The following is a 23,543-nucleotide window of genomic DNA, read 5'->3' on the forward strand; positions in this document are numbered from 1 at the left end:
TTGCGCTGTTAAATTTTTATATAACTTTAATGCACATAAAAAAACAGCTTGTTTAATTGAAAATACATTGATGTTTTGTTTTTGTTTTTTTGCACTAATAAAGTTGTGGAGTTATAAAGTAGTTTGTCTAGTGTCAATTATATCGTCAGTTATATCGTTATCACAAATTTTCAAATGTATATCCTGAAAAATATTTTTGGTCATATCGCCCTGCTCTAATCACTGATGCCTTTTGCAATTTCTTCACACAAAGCTAATTTCTGGTGGCTCTTTGCCTGTATTTATTCTCTTAATTCTCTTAATTTTGTCCCATTAATAATTTCTTGTTGGAATTCAGTGCTGTGACCACATTTACACATTTGTGTAAAAGTTGTTGTCACTTCATCTGGCGTATTGTTTTGTGTGTTGTTTTGCTAATTGATTAGGTCATTTAAATTATTTTACAAGGTTAAATGACCTGAGCTCAAAAAGCATCACTCCTTTAAAGCAAACTTACAGCTTGGCATTGATCTCGTATTCACTCTTAATGTTTTTTGGACATATAGGCAAACTGAAGTAGGTGTTGAGTCATCATTCAGCCATAAATTTTGCCTCCACGGATGTCAGGGTCTTGAGTTCCTTGGGGTGGGGTTTTTATCCAAAGGAGTTAATGTACAGTTTTCCTAGCTTTGGCACCCTCTGCTGGCTACATGACAAATTAAAAATATAATTACAGATGGGGCCAAGCTGCTCAGCAGAGCAGTTAAAGAGTGCTGGTTCATACTGCTGGAGTATTTTCATTATATCATGTTCATTGCAGAATGTTGAACATTTTATGGATTTTTTGTACCAGTTATTAACATGACCTCACTTTAAACCCTGTGCAATGAAAGATGTGACACAATAAATATGAAGTCATACTGCATTGTCTTCCAGATTTTGAATGTGTTTCTTAAGCCATTAACCAAGAATAAACAGCATTTTTGCATGAGTAGAATTTTGCTTAAGCAAATTATTGCAATTAACAAATATGTTTCCTGTTCAATCAATCATCACAGTGCCTGTTAGTGGTCATTTTTAATATGGTCCCTGCTCCAGCTGAAGAAAGCAGGATCAGCATCTTCCAAACCCCACCCAGCACAGTGCATTGATGTGGATTCAAAACAGACCACAGAGGCCTGCGAGGACCCAACCAGATGAATGTCTGTGCCTCATGTTTTCCAACATCTTAGTGGTCCCAGAGAAACAGACATGCACATGCTGAAAGGAAAAAGTACAAACAATGGTGGGGTAAATGTGGCAGCACTTCTGGGAATATTCATGCATGACAACATGTAATAAATAGACTACACAGCATCCTTTAAAGGTAAAGGAACAACACAGTAATGGAGGGATAGTAAATCAAGTATAAGTTACCGATAGTGTAAGTTATAAGCTACAGTACTGTGCAAAAGTCCAGAGTCACCTGTAATTTCTTTATATTTTGCTTTCAATGGGACAGAGTTTCTTGTAAAGTGGTAAAGCAATAGGCTCTCTGAAGGTCTTTCATTTTAAACATTGGCTGCTTTTCCACTTGTTTTCAGTCCAGTCCTTGTACCTGACCATTTCCATAAGAATTTCATAGGAATTATTTGTTTGTTAAGCCACTTAACATTAATCTATAAATCATTCACGCATAAAAAATGTCCCTAACTCAAGGGGTAAATAAAACTTGCCTTAGGCACTTTGTTACTAGCAGCTTGTGACACTGCTAGTGACAACAACCCTTTTTGTTTTTATCTTGGCATAGCTGGTGTATAGTGTGTACTTAAAAGTTTGAGGAAACCAGGCAAGTGGAGGACAAAAAAGAAGTGGCAGGCCTTAGAAAAGCTGAGGTATGCCATATTATTCAAGACCTGAGCTGAAAATCTGTAGCAACAGGACTTACAGAGTTAGAAATCAAGATTTAAAGTTTTTGGTTTCAATTGTTGTCAATATGTCAAATTTATGGAATCATGAATGCAGAAAAGTATCATCAGATTTTGATCCAACATGCAATTCCATGTGGAACGCAGTTGTCACCACCTTCATTTGTCACCACCAGACATACTGCCAATGCACTAAAACTGTACCTGGATAGAAAAACATAGAATGGACTATCAGTCATGGATTGACCTCCACAGAGCCTTGACCTCAACATTATTGAAGCTGTATGGGATCATCTTGATAGAGGAATACACCCCCCCCCCCCCCCAAGTTTTGCACATGTCGAGGAGCGTGTCAGGCTACATTTCACTGTGTGTTATACTTGTATAACTATGCATGTGACAAGTAAAGAACCTTGAACCTTGAATAGAATAAAAGGCAGCCAACTTCCAAAGACGAGCTTTAGATGTTCTTCAGGAAGCATGGAAAACTATTCCTGAAGACTACTTTAATAAGAAAGCTTAACTAAGAGAGTTCAGGATATATGGAAGAATAAAGTTGGTCCTACCAAATATTGATTTTCAAGCTTGTTTGAATTGTGCAAACTCGGTGTATCGTATGCTGTATTTCCATCTCTGTTTGCACGTTTCAATAAATTAGGAAAATGGGAAACGGGTACACTAACAACATATACAGAAATGATGGGTGACTCAAGACTTGGAAACTCAGCCATGGAAAGTCATTCCATGAAGACTCAAGACAAGACTGTCACAGTTCTGTATTTAGTGTTTAAAAACATCACTAATTAGGATTATTTTCCACAATCAAGGCTGTTTTATAAGCCACTTTTAAGTGAAACATTGACTTAATTCTCAAATGTAAAAATGCAACACGTCTGACTCTGTACTTTTACTCATTGGTACTGATTACATGAAGGTGCTCTCTCTTTTATGAGTTGAATATGTCTGCCTTTTTCACCATAGAACTAAAAAGAGAAGACCTATTTCACCATAGGACAGAAGAAGTTTAAAGTTTTCGTAGACACGTCATCTACCTGACTTTGTTAAAGTCGTGTCTGTAGTAATCTGTAGAGTGTGAATAACACTGGCTCTCATATCCTAGTCTAAAATAAATACACTATCTTGACTAATTGTTGGACACTAGATTATAAAAGGCTTAAACTACTGTGGATTTTCTAAGGAGTTAAGCACATATTTCTGCTGACAGCTTTAAGGTCAGATCAAGGTCAAAGATCCTAACAATTTAAACTACATCGGTCACATAGACAGTCAGTGTATCGGCTGGTTAAAAGTGACTGTTTTTTTTCCCTCCCCGTCATGACATTCTGACTTAATTTGTCCAAGCAGAGAGGAGAAAAACTGGGCCCATTGGTTACATGACAGGGAATCAACAATGAGGAGAGATGTATGGCATAATTGTTTTATTTGCCGTCTTTTCTTTTTTCTGTTTCTCTGTTCCCTCTGGCCTTTTGCTAACCCCAATTACATGCTTGCTTTCTTTGCCCTGCTGCCTCCTGGTGTGCATATCCTGTTGGCATAAGGAGCTTTGGCCGCTTTTCTAAGAGACCAGAGTCTGTTCCCATCAGTGGAGCTGTCTGTTTGCATGGGAGTTTTGACTTGGTAGATTAATCCATGTTTACCACAACACAGTTAGGGATGTAACTAACTAGATACCAAGCCAGATTGATTGAGTGAAAATGAAGCTACAGGGATTGTGGTGTAATAAATGAAGTATCAGTGGTGGCTGTAGTGATCTTTGTGTTATTTGTCATTACAGTTGAGGACGGTCACAGACAGTTGTACAGGTTTTGTTTATAATGCATCAAAATGATGCACTATAAACAAAACTGCCTGTCATTTACAGGAAGAAAAAGACCTTGAGGATGTCGATGTCCTCCTATAATAGCTGTTAACTCAATTCAGGTATTTTGAAGATGCAAACCAGAACTAGATCAAATTCGCATGTATTCTCTTTTTTTGTTGCTTAAATCTAATCTCATCACATCATAGTTTATTCCTTTGTTTTGTTTTTTTCTTCCTTTTCAGGGAATTAACTTGTCCTAAGTGGGCATTTCTTCCAGGCTGAAATATACCTGTCATCAGTTCCAATAAAAGGAAATGATGTTTGGCAGCTACAGAGTTACTGGCTAAATTTAGTCCCCAAGACAACTTCTAATTCCCTTTGTTGGGGACTGTTTGGCTGTCTCGGTTTTGATGTGATGGTGATTCATAGTTATTTTGCACCTGGGCCACGAGAGATTTTCTGGGCCTCTGAAAGCACACACACAGGCAGATCCAACACACATCCTGCAAGTAACCTGTTGTGGTTGTAGCTCATAGCATACACAAACACAATGTCTGCTTTAGAGTGGAGCATTTAAAGGAAGCTTACAGGTGAAGCCTGCAGTGCATTTCTTTGTTTTTTAATTGATAAAACTGTGGTTTTGACCTGGAACTTGAACCAAGGTACAGAGAAAAGGCACCAATAAATGCTGAAGTTGGATGTCTTGCAGGTCATACAGCTTCACAACATTCAGTTATGATGCTTTTACATACGGTTTATTTGTAAGTGTTGCTTTGGGAAATAATACAATTTGAACGCTTGTTGGAGCCATTTCCTACTGAAGGTAAAAAGTGAAGCGATTTAAGTCTTATTGCTTGTGACTGATTACAGGGCGTTTTAAATGATGATGGAAATTCAGTCAGAGACTGTGTGATAATGGAAGGGACTGTTGTGTTCATGAGAAGTTGTCTGTTAAGCTTTCATTTGTGACCAGATGCAGACTGGCATTAGTTGGATAAAGCTGTGAAACAAGCGCAGACACTGAATAAATGCTGGCTGACGGGTTTGACTGACACGCCTACTGCATGACAGGGATTTGAGAAGTTAGCATTATAAGTACAAGTTAATAACTAAGAATGGCATGCCATAGCTGTTTTCGTGACAGCTTTAACACATTCATAATTTTGATTAAAAAAGGGAGATTAGCTATAAAAAAAACCCTGCCTATCTCCATCTTTTTGTTGTCTCTCAAACCTCCAGCTTCCTCTTTATGTTGAGCTGTTGTCCTTGGGCACATCTTTCAGTCTGAAAGTCATCTTTCAGATTTGGCAAATCAGTAAATAATATTTTTTAATGGTCACAGATATTTACACTAACTATTGAAATGCCTTATATTTAACGCACACAACTGTGACATTTCTTCTCAGCCTCTTAATGTCGAAAAATGTCGTAGCCACTTCAGCCAAAGTGGGCAAGTAGATGGTATATTGTAACAAAATAACGTTGTGTAAACACAGAAATATACTCACACACATATACAAATGCAACTACAGCTACCAGCAAGGAAACAAATGAAGAAGTCCAGACTCATCTTTAATGCTGAAAAGATTTTTTTTTAACTTTTGAAGTATAGCAAAGTCACATATTTTCTTCCATAATTGCTAATATTACACTGACCTACACATTATAAAATTCAAATGACATGGAGCTTTGTTTTTGCAAAAGTTGAGTGATCCTCAGTGGACATACCAGAGCACGTAGTTGTTGCTGTGGGTGCAGCTTTATGGTTGCTCTACAGCCACTGGGGTAAGAATTATTCGCAATTGCAAAAGCACAACATCAGAGAATTCTCTTTTAATTAGTTAAGGGACTGATGTACCATATGTATGTGTGTGTCTCTGAGTCTGAGAGTGAGAGAGAAGAACTTAACTGTATTTTAGGGCACAGTAAAAAAAAAAAAAAGGGGGGGGGGGGGGTCATTGGTGTAAGTTTTGGAATTGGTGTAATTAAATAATCTCCATAAAAGAGGGAGATAAATATAAACATTGTTTTTCAGAATTTAAAAAAAATCTATTAGCTAAAAGAAAATGAATCAGTAGATTAAATTTGTGACTGAAATCTGCTGCAATGCTGATTTTCATGTATTGTTTATATTTTGTTGTCTGGTTGTTTTTTGTTGTGATATGAATAACATAGTCAAATTTCTTTTGGATATTACATTGAACATCACCTCTATGTTTGAGGTATCAAGTGACTCATGAGCCAAAGCACATGGTTATAGAATCGCACCTTTAGCTTGTTTAGGGGAGCTTATGCCAAAAGGTGTTGAAAGGAAGACTACACTAGATTGAAACTTTAGGAGTAAGGATATGAATTCTCCAAATGTGGGAGTAGAATAGTTTTTTCCCTCTCTCAGCCATATTTGGAAATTCATTCAGGAATACTCCTGGATATGTTTTGTGCAAAAGCTGCATTTTCTAAGGAATTTTCTAAGAAATATCTGAATCCTTCTGATGAAGGTCTTTCTCCTGAAAGCTATTCTCCCTTTCGGCCCATTCAGCGGCAAGAGTATAAACACTGCCGTCTTTTTACTGTCGTACGTTAATCAGGAGCTTTTGAACCTTTTCCAGTTGTGTTCCATTCATGGGCAGAATATCGTGGCACAGCAGATGTCTGGAGATGGTCCAGTTCAGGTATGGGGGTGGGTAGTAAGATCCCTTTTTAATTTTTCTGGACATGGATTTAATACTCCAGAAGTGAAGGAATCAGTGATGTGTAATCTATGTCTGACAGTACAAAGTTATTCGTGATAACCTGTGAACAGTCTGCAGCAGGGAATTCATAAACAGCATTTCTTTACATTATAGAGTTTCTGGAGATGCTTCTTTGCAGTATTATATAATGGCTGAAATTAATGTAATGACGTGATGAATGAGAATGCAAGTTTTTAAGATGAGTTTTTTCTCTACAGCTCACTGCCCTGACTGTTAACAGGAGCGTGATGAATTCAATGAAGGGACTTTGGTAGGGCTGTTGCTGAGTCATTATTTTCCAATTAGACACTTAGTCAGCGCTTTAAGCCAAATACTCATCTTTTAAGGGATGGCAAGCGGGTATAAAGTGGAAAGGAAAAAGCTGTTTGATGGTTTTTCCAAATGTACAGCAGTATTATACTTCTACCATACATATTCTTTATTTTGGTCACAAGAAGATCGGATTTTTAGTGTCTTTGCTTAACAGCTTGTCACCACTGCCTCCTGGCATTAATGTTGCTCTTCATTATGTCAGGTAGTTAGGTGTCAGGTGATTTTGAGACTGGGTTTGTAAAAATGTATGTTCTTCGATAATTTTACATGCTTTTTACCACAGAAACTGTGATGATTTGACCTTAAAAATAGATTTCACTTAGCTGCATCATAGCTGATAATCATTTAAGCGTGTAGGGCTCCAGCAATAAGATAAGACAAGGAAAGGAAATGGTTTGCAAGAGTACTTTATAAAATAAATAAAATGAATGACTTCTGACACCTTATTTCCAGATCACTAATGAGAATGAAGCAATTTGTAAAGAAAATTCATCAAAAGGGATAGAATATTTGAAACACTATATTTCAAAAAGTATTCGCTTATCTGCCTTCACACATAGGAATTTAAATGACATTCCGTTCTTAATCTACAGGGTTTAATATGATGATGACCCACCCTTTGCAACTATAACGGCTTCAACTCTTCTTGGGAGGTTTTCCACAAGGTGTAGGATTTTGTTTATGGGAATTTTTGCCCATTCTTCCTGAAACACATTTATGGTTTGGTGTTTTGTGGGGTTGAGGTCAGTACTCTGTGCAGGCCAGTCAATTTCTTCCACACCAAACTTGCTCATTGATGTCTTTATTGACCTTGCTTTGTACTCTGGTGTGCAGTCATATTGGAACGAGAAGAGCCCATCCCCAAACTCTTCTCACAAAGTTGGAGACACCATAATCCCCCACCACCAAACTTTACACATAAACAATGGAGTCAGACACATATCATTGTCTTGGCACTGCCAAACACAGACTTGTCTATCAGATTGCCAGATGGGAAGTGTGATCTCCATCTGCACTGCTCTAGAGGCCAGTGGTGGGGTGCTTTACGCCACTGCATCCAACGCTTTGCATTGCACTTGGCGATGTAAGGCTTGATTGTAGCTGCTCAGCCATGGAAACTCATTCCATGGCTCTCTACACATTGTTCATATAGTCTTCAGATTATCTCAAGAAGTTTGGAGGTCTTTAGCGATGGACTCGATGTAGAAAGTTGTCGATCTCTTACATGGCCTACCACTCTGTGGCTGAGGTTTTGTTCCCGATTGCTTCCAGTTTATTATAATACCACTAACAATTGACTGTGGAATATTTAGTACCAAGGAAATTTCACAACTGCACTTGTTGGACAGGTGGCTTGCTATCACGTTTCGATGTTGAAATTCACTGAGCTGAGAGCGACCCATTCTTCATATTTCTGACAACATAGTGTATTTCTACTAGAAGTTTTGGTCAAGTTACTTGAAAATAGTAATTAGTTACTAATTACTAATTACTTCTCCAAAAAGTAATCCAGTTACTTTACTGATTACTTATTTTCAAAAGTAATTCATTACTTTATTACTTAGTTACTTTTTAAAAACATGATAAACAACCTAAATATGTTATGAAACAACAAACCTTTCAGCCCAATTCTATTTTTTCTGCAAAATCCATCATATAAAATTGAATCAAATGAAAAAATCTGTTTTTAAATCTTGTTTTATTATTTTTACAGGAAAGTAACAATAATCTAATCACCTTTTTTTTTTTTTTTTTTTTTTTGCAATAGTAATCGGATTACAGATCGGATTTTCTGCCAATCTTTGTCTACTAGTAGGAAGTATTTTGATACTGATGGTTTATGCAGTCTGTTGCTAGCGTAGTGCTATTCATTGCTCTTAACTCATTGCCCTTTTCCGAAGATACCCACAGTAGCCTGTAATGTCCTGGTGTTCTGGTATGTTTGGACTGTGCATGTCAGACTAAAGCTAATTTTTGTGTGTCTGCAAATGGAACTGCAGGTTGTGTGTATCTTTAAGAAGTAGAAAACAGGGAGGCAGACATAGCTGCTAGTCTTTGTGGCTGCAGATGTGGCATCAACAGGCACACACGGGGCCTTCGTTTTTTTTTACTGTCTTTTCATCTCTTTCACTCCTGTGCAGGCTCAGCAATTTTCTCACCTATACTTCTCCCCTTTCCTTTCCATCTGTCCCTAAGATGTAGTGATGATGGTGTGTGTGTGTGTGTGTGTGTGTGTTTGTGTTAACGGAGGTGCCACCTGCCACTGCACACCCAAAGTACTGGCAGCCTAATCTAATCTCCCTCCTCCCTCTCTCCCTTCCTCCCTCTTTTTCTCCCCCCACTACTGTTCTTTCCCCTTATCCTCCCTCATCCTTTCAGGTCTCGGATGTTATCCTTTCTTGTGAGCCTCGAACAACATTTCATCTAGCCAGGTGAGCTTCTCAATCTCTCCCCCTTTCTCTTTGTGTTGTCATCTCAGCCTCTGTCTCTTCCTCTCTGTCTCCACCGCATATGCTTTTGGGTGTTGCTGCAAAGATGCTGCGTCACTGTGCCTGTTTCATATGGACACAATTGCTGTTTCAGACCAGTAACAGAAAAAAACAAATGTTTTTCTCTTGTTTCACTTCTTTCTCCTTTTGAGCCACCTTGTCATGCTGGGGAATTGTTTGTGTATGTGTACCTGAATTTGTGAAGGTATTGTTTTTATGATGAATCCAGCAGTCTGTGAAAGTATAACAACATGCATTGTGTATCTGTCATTTGTTCAGTATGTCTGAGAGCATGTGCCTGAAACAACTGTGTGATTAGTGCTTTGTGTGTGTGTGTGTGTGTGTGTGTGTGTGTGTGTGTGTGTGTGTGTGTGTGTGTGTGGACATGTCTAGACGGTCCCAGACAGGCAGTATGACTTTCACGTGGTTAATGTGCAGATTGGAAACGTGCATTATCACAACTAATGAAGACACTGCAGATTCACTCTGATTGTCAAAAATTACTTCTGCTTTCAAGTGTTGTCAACTGGTATCCAATTGGATGCCACTAATTGAAAAGTTGGAAGAAAAATAAATGATGAAATCACCAACCTCAGCTTTTATCTTTTTTATCCAGTTTTGGATGAAGCAGTATAGCTACGGTGGCCCTGAGAGGTCAAATGCACTACTTAGGAAAAAATAAGTAAATAGAAAAATGCTGCAAAAGCCAAAAGAAAAAAATTATGAAAGAAAATGGAAGTGTTTTTGGGAGATAATGATGTGATGAAACAGCTGCAAACATCACAAGCTAACAGTAGCAAACATGAATCAAATAGACACACATCACCTGCATTTCACTGTCTGTTTCGAATCTCAGTGTAATCCTTTGCATGTTTTGCTTTCTGTCACTTCCGCAGCTTGTCTGTCAAGTTATCATGTCCCAGAGACACTTCAGCTTTCCTTTGTGATTTTAAAAACAATGCATGTGTGTGTGTATGTGTGTATGTATGTATGTATATATATATATATATATATATATATATATATATATATATATATATATAATTGAAGTCATTTTGATGTAGTAATTATTTCAGTGGTGTAATGAAGCTTCCATACAGTATATCCCAGCTGTTCACTAGCTTTAACTTGACTATTTAACATTTCAGAAGCAACACATCAATATCAGAGATTAATGATTTAACACTACAATACAATACTACAATTTGACCCTATCACACAACAATAGCAACAATGGCAGAGAAGTAATTTCTTAAAGAAATTATTAAATTTTTAATCCAAATTTTTGCCAAAATTTTCAAGTATTTTGGCTAAATAGGTATTCAAAATAAATGTTTAGGGGTTTTATTAGTTTTAAAAATTATTTACATTATTTCTTTCAAAATTGTAAACTTAAAATATGCATTAAAATTCACTAATTCATAGTTTGCTAATTGGTTAAACATAGAGAACTATAGTGGAGTCCAAATTCCAGAAAACATTGGCTGTACTGAACAGTGCTCAGTGATTTTCATCGTTTTAAACATGTTTTTAGTGCTCTTTCAATTCACTGCAGTTCGTTGTCTATGATTACTTCTGTTTTCTTCATCTTAGAGGCTATGCTCTAGGACCAAGAACATGACAAGCACAAACAAGTGTAGCTCACACTACTGGATGTACTAACATGTATTTTTTTTACACTGCCCTATGTTTGGCAGCTAAAGACTACCAGCACACCAACAAGACACTGTCATGCCAGATACTAAGAGCAATAACTCGCTTTGCTCAAGGCTTATCATCACTGTCAGTTCAAGACAACCAGCAAATAAAGGTTTTTTAAAATAAAAAAATGCTAGATGACTGTTATCAAATGATCAAACATCAAAGTGTTCTTATGCAGTGTGTCTTGAAGTTAAATTGATGTGTTTTGAATCAGTTTCAAAGATATTAGGAAAAAATACAACTGAAAAAGATGACATAGTTGTTTTTTTTTAAATGTTACACAAACAGAGTCTTTGTTGTCACTGGTCATCAGTCGGTTACTGCCACCCTGTCAAATATAGTGAAATTACAGCATTCAGGCCTCTTCTGTTTTTGAACACTTTATTTGCAGGGCTCGCAAAATCGCTAGGCCAACGTCCCGGGGCTAGCGATTTTTCCAGTCGGGCTACCAAAAACTAACTCAGCCCTGCCCGTCGGGCTATCATAGGAAGGAAAATATATGTCTATGCTTTTGCATTCTTTCGCCAATGTAGCTGAGTAATTATGTCATTGGCATCGGTGAGCCACTGTCAATATGTGACATATTGAAATCGCGTTTGAATTTGCGCTTGTTTTTTGCTTTCACTTTCATTTTGTGATTGCACGAAAGGTGTGTAGAGAGCAGCAGCACTGATTGGTGAGTGACGATTAATTGCGCACCAATTCCTCTGACATCGTCTTATCACTCATTAGCTTACTATTCAAACATGACAAGTGAAATCTCTCGCAGCAAGCTTAAACATGTGAGAGGTTGAGTGCGCAAAGAATCGCTGACCGTTATGTAAGTACGTGTATAAAAGCAGCAGGATTTACGCTGGTATTTTAGTTCTGCTCAGCCAAATAAGACAGGTCAGGGTGAAGAAGGGGCAGCCAAAGAAAAGCTTACCACAAAACGGAAAAGTTATGACAAATCAGACTATGAGGCAAAAACAAAGCGCAGCTTTTTTTGGTTTCATGGACAAAAGAATTTCTGTGGCTGGAATATGACAAGCTAAATAACATGATGTTCTGCCAGGTGTGTTGTGAGTTTCATTTGATTTCTGAGTCGACAAGCGCCTTTGTTACTGGGACTAGTAATTTTAAGAAAGACCCCATTACAACCCATGAGAAATGCAAGAAATGTATTATTGCCCAGTCTGCAGTATCTTTCCCAGAACAAACAGCAATTGCAAAAAACATACTAAAAATAAACCAAGCACAACAAGAACTCCTGAAAAAGCTGTTTAGAACAGCGTGCTATATTGCAAAGAGTGAACAACCATTGGCAAAATTTAGCAGTCTTTGCAAACTTCAAAAAGCAAATGGCCTTGGTTTCACTTACTTCTTACCCGTGACTTCAGTGGAAATTTCAGATTCAGGATCTGACACAGACTGATTCATGTTCTACACAGTTCTTACAAGTTAATAGAAATTTCTGTTCCATTTGAACCAAGTATTTGAGTTGATGATTGTAATTTTTATACAGTTGTTGTGATTTTTATTTTAACAATTTTTTTTGATTAATTTTTGTTTCCATTACAATATTATATTGTAATGGAAACAAAACATTTTTTTGTCTGTGTAAAATTGAACCTACAATGCAGTCACATTTGTAAAAACCAGGACATTTAAAGCATAAAACCACTGTATGTAACAAACTTGTGAACCTTTGCTCTAAGCAGTTTTCTCCTTACTGACAACACACCAGTGAGACTCATATTTAATTATTTATTCACTCTAACTGGCTACAGGTGACAATTTTCACTGCCACCTTTAATGCTGCTGTTTCTACAATATTCATAGCCGTTCAATCAATAATAATCATTCAGCTCCAGGGTCTACGTTAGTGTTTCTCACTTCCTCTTGCACTCTCTTCTAGAAACACACACACACACACACACACACACACACACACACAGACAACAATCAGTATGGCTGAGCAGGGTAATGTTTGTCAGTTTCCGTGTATGTTCAAACACAATGAGAACACCTGATGTGAAAACATGCAACCCTTCTGCACGTCTCGCTTTCCCTGCTGTCACCATGAGGGGAAAACGTTAGTGGCATTTCCCAGCAGGTCTGTTTGACCTTCTCTCGTTTGTTTAGCCTCTACTTTCTCCTTTGCTCCATCACAATTTGGTGGCTAAACCAGAAAGTCAGGCAATCCTTACCAGAGAATGTTTCACTTGCATATTATGTTTTATAAGGGAAACATTCTCAGTTGTGTGTCACAAAGTTGAACAAAAATATTAAAAACTCGCCCGCATCAGGATTACCACAACAACTGCAGAGATATGGATCAGCTTTTGATCGATACAGAGCACAATAAGTGCTGGAACCTTTATAAAGTCCAGGATTTGGCTTACTAAGGTCTAGGGAACAACCAGTAGTGAACTCAACTAACAAAGGCCACATATATAATAATGTAAAGCTACATAACATAACATTTGAAAAAGTAATAATGGCCTTTCATTTGATTTTAATGTTAATTAAATTAATGTTAAATTAGTCACTTAGAATCAGCAACCTTAATAGTTATGATAAAGAATTGATGAAGTCTGTAGCAATATGTTGTGAGTGGAGGTTACTGTAGACAGGGAGAGAATGTAATGTTGGTATTGTCAGCCACTGCAGCAGTGACGTAATGGCCCAGACTCCCTCCATTCCTAAGGCTAGACTCTTTTATTTTCTTTCTTTCCTTGTCTACCTCTCCCCTGCATCTTTTCATCTTTTCTTCTCTTCATATCTAATTTACTCATTCTGGATTTCCACTTTCGTGTTCTCAGCTCTCTTTATCTTCATTTCTTTCTTTTGTTGTCAGGGTGCTCATCCATATTAACAAGAATTGTTATGAAATGCACATAAATGAAAGGATGAGATATTCTGCACGAAAAAATTTGTGTTTTCTTTGTTTTTGTGCACTTTGTGGTGCCTTTGTAAATTACTACCAGAACTGTGTTGGTTGCGGTTTTTAGAATCCAGAAAGTTTAAATTTGATAGTTGTTTTTATGCTTTATTTTATGGTAACAGTTTGGCCACGAAAGAAAATTGCTTCCTACATGGAAAGACTGGCGTTGAAAGGATCTTGTCTGAACATTTTTAAACATTTTATTTTAGGAGCAAATGAAATGACATATTTATCTGCACTACTCTGTGCAGTTTTATGGTCACATAAGTCATATGACATGCTGTTATAATAAACCATGTGTGGTTTAATGGGTCACAGATAAAGTCTTGAGATGTTTGGTCTCTGTCCCCGTAAGAGGAATTGAAACTGTTCACACATCTGTTCAGTCAGAGTCACTGACCTCAAATCTGAGTAAAATTCAATTTAAAGTAATTTTTTTTAGTTAAATTAGGAAAATGAATCAATCTGCTTCCAATCAGTCATAGCATCAAAAATCACACCCATCCTTCAAATCTAGCTGTCTAAAATGTGATGAATAAGATTATTATTATTTTTATTTATATGCCATTGTTCAGTAAGATAGAACAACTATTTAAGCTCTCTTATTTGTAAGAGGTCACATTGACAGATGGATCTGCATATTTGTGATTTGGCACAGACATTTACACTCAATGCCCTTTCTGATGCAACCCTCAGGGATTTGCACGTCCAAACCACATGTGTTAGGTTACACCATGGAGCCGCGTTGTTGTTCAGTCAAAACATGTTGATTTTTTTTTTTTTTTTTTGATCGGTGTCTACAGTATGATGTCAGTGTGCCTTTTAGGACTGCAAAAAGTTGAATGGTATAGGTAACATGAACAATTCAGTGTTTAATTTTTATTACAAGTCATATTGTCACTTCCGTTTTGAACAGTGGTTGTGCACATCACCGTGTTTCCTTACAATTATATCTAATTAATACATTAGATGTATGTGGATGCTGGTAAAACATTTGTTGCTTATTGAATTACCATAAAAACGTTGTTGTCTGCCACCTGACACCAGCACTTCTAATTAAGTCTCGAAAATAAAGCAAATAGGTATTGTGTTTGAATTCAGGCTTTAAAGCAGATTATATATATATATATATATATATATATATATATATATATATATATATATATATATATATATATATATATATATATATATATATATATATATATATATATAGGGATAGATAGATATATCTGAATATGACAGCATTACAGTTAAGACAGATTGAATGGGCTAAAAGAGCTCTCCATTTAATGAAATGCATACAATTTTTTCATGGGGGAAATAATTAATGGATAGATGGTGAAATCACAAAAAGGAAATTCATGTATCAAGTCATACACTTTGCATTGAATGACAGTTATCATTGAACTGGATTGTCTGATGGAAAATGAATGAAAAAAATGAATTTATAATTGAAAAACCCTTATACGTCACACTATCTCATTCACTTATTTACATAAAAATAAAACATAAGTCTCTTATTGACTTAATTACACATTTTTACTCTAATAACACAGAAGTTGTGCTGTCATTGTAGCCGATAATGTCAGCTGGTGTCAAAGAAGATAAAATCTTTTTCTGTGCTGGTAGTTGTTCGTTGTGTTTGTTGTCTTAATTTTTGCAGTGTTATCAATGCTGTAGTTTGGGTATGTGCATGAACACACACACCTTTAAATGAACAGAGAAATTCATACTTTCCCATTAGGCCACAGCACCCGCTATTTCTGAGGGGGAGCAGGTTAATGAGGAGAGGGATGATAAATGAGGGGCTAATGAAGAAGAATAATCACTATGTTCAGTTTAAGCTCTGGGAAATTTCTGTTAAATGGCACAGATTTTTCATTTTAGATATCAATTACATATATATGCATATGTTGCTTTTCTCAAGCTGCCATCCCAGCACAGTAAGGTAGCTGGACATATCCATTCATCTCATACAGCTTACCACAAGTTCTAGATGTCCTGTCTTAAACGAACAAATGGCTCATATTCAGTAGATTTTGAGGAGGCCTTCTGAGCATCATTTCCATTGACCTGAATTAACTTGAGGGTTATTTCTCAAAAATAAAATGTGAGCCTCCTCTGGAAATGTTGCAGGATCATAAAAATGATTTGTTAGCAATCTTTGCAAGAGAGGTGAAGAAACTTTAATCAAGATTGAGGTGATGGACCAACTAACTTTGTCACTTCTTGAGTTTTTTGAGGTTTCATAGATTAGAATAGAATAGAATAGAATTCAACTTTATTGTCATTGCACATGCACAGGTACAGGGCAACGAAATGCAGTTTGCATCCATCCAGAAGTGCTTTAGTGATATAGATATATTAGCAATAGTATAGATATGTAAGTATATTACAGAAATGGGTCTTATGGTATGTTATAATGTACACGGTATGAAGTATGTTGTGAATATTCTATAACTATAAGTATGTACAGGCTGTAGTGAGTACAAGCTATGTACAGGCTATGAACAGGATATAAATATGAAAAACTATACAGAATATGAAATAAATAACTTTACAGAATCTGGGATATACAGCTATACAGAAATGGGAACTATGCAAGTTGTAAACAGTTGTAGGATTAAAAATTATCGAATGTACAGAATGATTATTTACACAGAGCTATACAGTAGTGCAGTTAAGATAAGTGAGATATAATTCCTACAGAGGCTATATAAAGTGCTAGTGGTTGTGAGTGGTGGTTCAGTCCATGTTATTATTGTGTTTGAGGGTACAGTTGTCCATTGTGGGTGTGTGTATGTTCAGTCCATGTGTTAACGTGGGTCAGATGTCAGGAGGCAGAGTTCAGGAGTCTGACAGCTGTGGGGAAGAAGCTGTTCCGGTACCTGGTGGTCTTAGTCCGGAGGCTCCTGTAGCGCCTCCCAGAGGGCAGGAGGGTGAAGAGTCCATGTGATGGGTGACTGGGGTCTTTGATGATTTTCCCAGCCCTTTTCAGACACCGCTTCCTGTAGATGTCTTTTATGGCAGGAAGTGGTGCTCCGGCGATGCGCTGGGCAGTTTTCACGACCCTCTGCAACGCCTTCCGGTCCGAGGCAGAGCAGTTCCCGACTGTTATACAGTTGGTCAGGATGCTCTCGATGGTGCAACGATAGAAGTTCACCAGGATGTCTGAGGACAGGTGGTTCTTCCTCAGAGTCCTCAAGAAGAAGAGGCGCTGGTGAGCCTTCTTGACCAGCTTGGAGCAGTTGGTCGTCCAGGTGAGATCCTCGGAGATGTGGACTCCCAGGAACTTGAAGCTACTCACACGCTCCACAGCCGTCCCCTTAATGTGGATGTGGGTCAGCATTCCTCCTGTAGTCCATGATGAGCTCCTTGGTCTTCTCGGTGTTAAGCAGCAGATTATACACAGGTTCCACCATACCTACACAATACACATAGGTCTGCTTTGATACTGTACTCTATAAGAGTTGTTCTGCAGAATCATACAGGCAGGAGTAAAGACCTTAACCTGCAGAGCATACACTCATTAAAAATTAAAGCTTTACATAACCATACGATTCACAATCGAACCTACTGGGAGCCAATTTTACAGTATTACTGAATAATCCAAGACTCAGAAGATTTTTTTTTTCCTGAAAGCTCTTGCGGCATCAGCACATACATTTCGACTCCTTGCACCAGTCCATTCACAATAAATGAGATTCTTGCATTTTCAAAGCAGGAAGCAGCAAGCTTGGTCAGTTGAAACACACACATGCATACGCACAAACATAACCCCCTACAGATTGCACAAAATGTGGGCTGACAGGTAGCTGCTGGATGTGCAGTCCCAGGAGACAGAACAAAGCACTTTCATTTTGTGTGTGTATGCTTAATCAGTATGTGTGTATTTGCAGGATCAGAATGTGTGATCATTGTGTGTGTGTGTGTGTGTGTGTGTGTGTGTGTGTGTGTGTGTGTGTGTGTGTGTGTGTGTGTGTGTGTGTGTGTGTGTGTGTGTGTGTGTTTTATAGGTACAAGGTTACATAAGAAGGAAGCTAAAGTGACCTTCACTGAGAGGAAAGAAAGTAGCTTAAAGGGATGAGTCCAAAACTCTCATGGGCTCACTCTATAGAGTGCGTATTTGTGTGTGTGTATGTAGAAGACTGTGTATGCTGGAGGTGTACACAAGTAGGTTATGGGTTGGTCACAGGTAGTTGTCATTTGTGGATCAGAGAGAAACATCTATTAGAAATTAACACAGCTACGATCAACAGTACACAGAACAGATAGGGCGATAGATAGATAGGCGATAGGGTGTGATGGAGGCCAATGATCCACTGTGGCTGTTGGCGCTGCGCTTCCACAGGCCGCTGGTGTAGAGACTTATTCCTGTTAATGACAACAAGGAAGCAAGACGAACAGCAATTTTACTTGCTAGCAAGGGAGGCTGGTCGGAACCAGGCTCTTGGAGCTAAACGCTACTCACCTGTCTCCTAGCCAACTCCAAATAAACAGCCTTCCTTGCTGCCTTTTTATTGAAAACAGTTACAGTACACACAAGCACCACCCATTGTAAAAAAAACAAAAACAAAAAACAAACAACCCTTATGGTCACAAAAGATAAGGTACTGTGCGTGTATGTGTGTGTATGTGTGTGTGCATGCCTGTGCGAGAGTGTGTGTATGCATGCGTTTGTGTGTGTTTGTGTTTGGAGGTGCGTTTGTGTGACCTCCTGCTTACCAAAAGGATCATAAAAGCAGGAAGCTTACAGAACCCTCACATAGATTTGCCTATTATAAAATACTATAGCCTCCCCCACCAACAAACTGGCTGGAGAGTTGGTCAGAAACAAAGGAATGTCTCCGATCTGATCCTACAGTTTGAACTAAGACTTACAAATTTAAGTAACACAATGACAACATTTAACAATTTGACTCCAACAGTGGCGACCCCTAAAGCGAGCTGAAAGAAGTGGAACAACTGAAGAATTGCATTACCACTATTTATTATTCCAGTATTGAGCCTCACATTTTTAATAATTTAAAAGTAAGCCTGGATTTATTTGTGATAGAAAGTAGTGCAATTGCAGGTTTTGGGGCCAGTGTGACTCAGGAGGTAGAACAGGTTGTCTACTAATCATGACAGTTGGTGGTTTGATGCCTGGCTTACCAAGTCCACAAAGTATCCTTGAGCAAGATGCTAAACCCCATGGAAGCGTACGCATGAATGGTTAGACTACACTCAAATAAAAATGCTGAATGAATGGGTGAATTAGACTTATTCTAGAAAGCTTTGAGTGCTCAGCTAGAATAGAAAAGTGCTGTTTAAGTACCATACATAAGTACCAGAACTATTTTCCTCAACTTAGAGTAAAGAATGAGTGGGTTAGAAATTAATTGGAACTTTTAGATAGAGGCTTGGAACGCTGGTTTCAGAGAGGACAGACAATGAGCTTGTTGTTATCAACCATTTATTTAATGGAAATGGGTTAAGGCTTTTCTTCCATCTCTAACCCAACTTTAAAAAAAGCACTAACAAATGAGACAATATGTAAAAAGGTTCATTTGTGGATTAGAGTCAGGTGTGTTTAGAAATCAGACCTTTCTTAGAGGGCAGGGTAGTAAGGTCAATAAATAAATAAATAAATTAATTAATTCTCTATTTTCCAGAAGCTAAAGATTATTATCAAAGGAATGTATGTGACAGTACCACAAGAGATGTTATTATCTTTAGAAAGAATGATAGAGAGTTGAAGAGTGGTAATGGGGACTCACTTTTATTCTTAAATCTTTTATTTTGAAATTCTTTGTTGTATCCGTTGTAAAGTAAATCCAGTGATGCTGGTTACAGTGATGGTATTCCATCTACAACATACGCCATATGTAATTTACTCTTATCATGTTATACCCTGAAGTGGAGTGATGTAACACATATTCTGTTATGTTTATGTGTGAAATACGATTATAGAAAATGCAAAAGCCAGTTTGTGTATTGGAAACACAGATTTAAGTGCCTTTGTTAGTAAAAGGAGGAAATCCCTTTACAGCTTTTTTTAAAGTGTTCTTTGAAAAAAAATCACTCACTACTACAAAAAAATTGAAAACAACAAAAAAGATCTTTTTTCATTCTAATCATTGGTCAGTTGGTGCTTTGCACTCAAAAATCTACTGTACAGTACAAAAGGGGGAAAAGGACAACCCTAGTGGAGTAAACACCATGGTGTGATTTAGACCTTTGATGCTTGGCAAACACTATAACAACTTAATGGACTAATTGGTGAGTGTGGCTGCCAGAGACTGGCAGTGTCTCCAGAGCTTCACCAGACCTGGTTCTGGCTTCTTTGTTGTCTGAAGCTGTGTCACCACAGTTCAAAATCATACCTACCCCAGTCTTACACCAATGGTTTGTCTTATTCGGGGTTTTTTTTTTGTCTCACTGTTAATGAGTTATTTCACTTCAAGGCATTTCATTTGCATTTTTATTAGAAACTCTTGACCATACATAATTGAAGCTAGATGGGTTGATCATGTAGGGCAGCAGAGTACATCTCACAATAAGAATCTGTTTATACAGGCTATACACTTAGTAGTTAACTTTTAATAGTTGCTTGTGTCATGTACATTTGCTAATGGTGTATTGGGTTGTTGTTTTTTAAGCAATTGAAAAGACTTTTAAACTATACAAAAACACGTAAGCTGAGGGGTAAGAGTGCATACCACATGGCTGCAGATGCCATCAGCTGAGTGTCCCAGTTGAATCTTGCTTCTGCACTTTTCCTGTATCTTTAACTGTGTAAATGAATATTTGCACAGAGAACACAAAGGCTTGTCCAAGGTCATTGTTTGAGGTGTGACTCACATGTGACCCTTAGCTGCTAAGCTGAGGCACGAATAAAAAATGTGTTTCCTGCTTTTTGTAAGTGTTGTTTTCGTATCTTTGAGGCTTTGACTCTCTTAGCCGAAGGCCGTCACTGATTTCAGTTCGGGCACTCGCCTTTTCTGTTGTCCACAATGTACAACAACTGAATAAGCAGAGTAGAGATACTACATGCATTATGTAGAAAATGTATGAACTAGTAAATTAAAAAAATGCACTAATACACTACTTACTACTACTTCATTAACTACTTCATTAACTTTGTGAGATTTTACTGGGAGGTACATGAAACAGGTATTCAATAGAAGACCCTTAGTTGACCCTCTTTTTCAGTGTATCCCATCCTTTTTTTGTACAGTTAATTTGTTTGTGGGTTTTTTGTGTCTATGTTGTGTGCTATCTTTAGTCATCAAATTTCTGATAAGTGCAATTGGCAAATATACAGAATTTATTTAATGTGTCTGAGTATGAAAAATGTTACAGCAAATTCAGTCAAACTGAAAAAATAAAGTAAATAGCGAAATATGAAAATGATGCAGGAGGTCTGCAGCACTGCTTGTAGGCTTTTGAATCAAATCTAAGTTTTGTTTAGTAATTTTACCAACTTCCAAGCCTTTTTAATAAATTGTGACCCTACCTGCCATTCCCCATGTTTTACATATTACAGACATACAGTACTACCATACTGTTTACTATGCCTATATATTTAATATTGGCTTCAGTACCAGGCTGTATATATTTTTTTTCCATATTGTAAACAAATATTTTAAAAAAAGCCACAAATGTCAATAACACCTTCACCTTGTGGCTATATTGTCACAACCAAACTGAATTGCAGTTTAGAAAAAGGAAAAAAAAAAAAGCCTATTTGTCACAATGGAGTTAATGAAAGCACTGATCACTGCAATGTTTTGTTTTGGGGTTTTTTTTTTTTGTCAGATGAGATGTCTTTCTGCCATTACAATATTGGTTCTACCCTCAACATGTTCATGCATTAGCTGATTGCTTTGCATTATTTACCAAAGTAATTATCAGCACAGTTTGAGTGTGCATAGAGGCTAAGACAGTTATGCAAGCTGATGGTGCTATTTAAATTGCAGGGGGTTAATTTAATTATATACTGGGGGAAAAAAGATATTAAAAAAATCTATTTTGGACACTATTAAAGACAACATGCTACCAATAGAGATGTATCTACAGTTCTATAAATTGATTAAGGTGTTAATATCACTGATTTATATTTGCTTAAAAGCACTTGCTTGATCATTGTCATATATGATGCTTATGATTTAGGTTTCCATCTGTTTTGCATTCAAATGATTTAAGTCTCTTGTGATCTACCTATATCAATCATTGAGAGTATACAGTACTTTAACGTATAGTAATATACAATAAAAAGAAATGCTGAATAGCTTTGTACATAACAGGCATTTGATTAGCTGTATTTGCTTTTTTGTTTGCAGTAATGCTGTAATCAGAACTAGTGATAGTTGTGATAAAAAGGGAAAAAAAATTGCAGGGAGCTGTAGTTATGCCCATTTGTAGATATATCATTAGAGCAAAGCTGTGGGTAGAAGTGTTGTAGATTTGTGTAGCTTCCTTAAGAAATTGAAAAAAAAAAAACTTTTTTACACACTGATTACAGATTTTACACACAGTATTGCATTCTAAAGTTCATTTTGAAATTGAAAACATTCTCACAAATGCAGCCTATATAACTCATAATGACAGATTTGGTTAGTTTTTGTTAGATTTGTTATCTGAAACATAATAAAAAATCAGATTTAAAACTACATATTCAATTTACTACATACTTGCTACTTACTAAATCAGTGCATATTCTTGCCCCCCCCCCCCCCCCCCAAAAAAAAACAAACAAACAAACAAACAAACAAACTCATGCATTTTGTTGGCTGTATACTTTAGTTTGCTGTAATTGCTAAGAGCTGAAAAGTCAACTGAGCTCCAGGCGAGTACAGTCTGCAGTTTTCATTGATGATCTGCCTTCCTTCTGACAAATCTCCCTGTGTCTGCTGTCGAAAATAGGACCAGCTTATTCCTTTTTATCTAGGAGTTCCACATACAGAATGTTTTAGCCTTTGCCCAGAGATGCCCTGTAAAATATAGCTACATATTTAGCTAGAATATAAAGTAATAGGTTTGGAGTGTGACTGTTTTTGAGGTTGTGGACAGGTGTCTTTTATACTGATAACAAGTTCAAACAGGTGCCATTAATACAGGTAACAAGTGGAGGACAGAGGAGCCTCTTACAGAAGTTAGTTACAGGTCTAGTTACAGGTCTGTGAGAGCGAGAAATCTTGCTTGTTTGTAGGTCACCAAATACTTATTTTCCACCATAATTTGCAAAGTTCTTTAAAAAAATCAGTGAATGTGAATTTGTGGATTTTTTCCCCCCCTAATTTTGTCTCACACAGTTGAGGTATACATATGATGAAAATTGCAGGGCTCTCTCATCTTTTTAAGTGGGAGAGCTTGCACAGTTGGTGGCTGACTAAATACTTTTTGTCCTACTGTACATTGCAGAGCAATATCCTATAAACATACAAGTTTGCATCCAGATATGCTTTTCATTTTTAAGGAATTTGGAAAAAGAAAAAGCTCACTTTGAGATTGTGGGCTGTGTAGATTAAAAAGGGTAATTTTACTGATTTTATAATTACATGGAAAAAGTATAAAAAAGTGAATGTACTTTAGAAGCATTTTTGTTCTTGCCCACTGTGATGATTAATAATTTCACCACATCACTACGTATCCATCTGGGTTTAGTAC

General features: G+C 37.1%; 1 protein-coding gene across 1 annotated transcript in view; it reads left to right on the forward strand.

Moving 5' to 3' along the window:
* The window catches only part of map2 (microtubule-associated protein 2), a 99,828-nt gene that overhangs the window by 19,245 nt on the left and 57,040 nt on the right, over nucleotides 1-23,543 (forward strand). The window contains exon 2 of the mRNA XM_082508869.1: nucleotides 9,153-9,205. The gene's annotated coding sequence lies outside the window, so the exon portion shown is untranslated. The remainder of the gene's footprint in view (nucleotides 1-9,152; nucleotides 9,206-23,543) is intronic.

Source organism: Aulonocara stuartgranti (genome assembly GCF_965226115.1).
Source record: "Aulonocara stuartgranti genome assembly, chromosome: 16".
NCBI classification, from domain to species: domain Eukaryota; kingdom Metazoa; phylum Chordata; class Actinopteri; order Cichliformes; family Cichlidae; genus Aulonocara; species Aulonocara stuartgranti.